Source organism: Panthera uncia, chromosome C2 (genome assembly GCF_023721935.1).
Source record: "Panthera uncia isolate 11264 chromosome C2, Puncia_PCG_1.0, whole genome shotgun sequence".
Classification (NCBI taxonomy): Eukaryota; Metazoa; Chordata; class Mammalia; order Carnivora; family Felidae; genus Panthera; species Panthera uncia.
The window spans coordinates 152,784,803-152,785,889 of NC_064810.1; the positions used below are offsets into that span (position 1 = coordinate 152,784,803).

The following is a 1,087-nucleotide window of genomic DNA, read 5'->3' on the forward strand; positions in this document are numbered from 1 at the left end:
GGGAAGGGAAGGGAAGGGAAGGGAAGGGAAGGGAAGGGAAGGGAAGGGAGGAAAGGTGGTGTTTTAAGCCACTTCATTTGGGGGTGGTTTGTTACACAGCAACAGCTAACTGATACAGCAGCTAAGGGAAGGAAGATGCAACAAGATCCCTGATCATCACTGTTACTGGGCAGAGCATGTACAGCCCCCACTTCTTCCTTGCACAAAACTTTCCCCTCCAACCAGACTCACCCACTGCCTCCATAATCTGCTTTGTTCAGCCTGCAAGATACATCTTGGATCTCACTCGTGTGGTTTTCTCTGTGTTGTTGTTTACCCCTTTGCTCCCTCTCTCCTCTGTCCAGTGGGATTAACCCCTCTCCTCCTTTAAGCTCCTTTTAAGCTCTGTAGCTATCTTAATTATTTCTTGGGTCAGTATATGGTCAAGCTCTGTGTGCCTCTTCCCATCTGCCTCTTCCATTTGTCCACACTGTTACTTTTAGTTCCATATTTTCAGTTTAAGAGCTGGTGTAGAGTCAGTTCTCAATCATGATTGCTGAATGAACGAATCAGGGCTTCCCACCTCTGTACCCTTTCCCTCACCTGGCCTCCCTTTGCTTATCAGCATCTTACATTTAATTTCCTCCACGAGATCTTTCCTGGACCCTCTTGCCACAGTGACCTCTTATCCTGGAGCTTATTTTATACGTGTGTAAGACTCATTTATTTCAAGTCGTCACGGGGGTATTGGGAAAAGTGTTCAATTAGCAACAATTGCGCCTCGGATAAACCTCGTTGGCTACGATACTGTCACTGCGCAAAGCTACGTAAGACTTCTTCAAAAATTCAACGTTAAAATACCGTTTAACACACCTGGTCCAGTCGCATAACGCTGCCACTTAGCCTTCACAGCCACCGGCCACAGGGCTCAGCCCTTCTTCCTACAAGGCCGCCTCTGCTCTTCCACTGCAGGGAACCCTACCGTGTAAGGGAGTTGCTGACCTAACCGATCAGAGGCCACATCATTCATTCAGCGTGTCGCCATGTTGCCAGTGTGGGATCCCAGGCTCAATCCTTTCCTCCTGCCTTAGGCCTGGCCCCTGGAGTA

The 1,087-nt window shown here is 48.7% G+C and overlaps 1 pseudogene; it reads right to left on the reverse strand.

The window, feature by feature from the left end:
• Positions 1-683: 683 nt before the first annotated feature.
• Positions 684-804, reverse strand: LOC125922292 (uncharacterized; annotated as a pseudogene).
• Between the last annotated feature and the right edge of the window lie 283 nt (positions 805-1,087).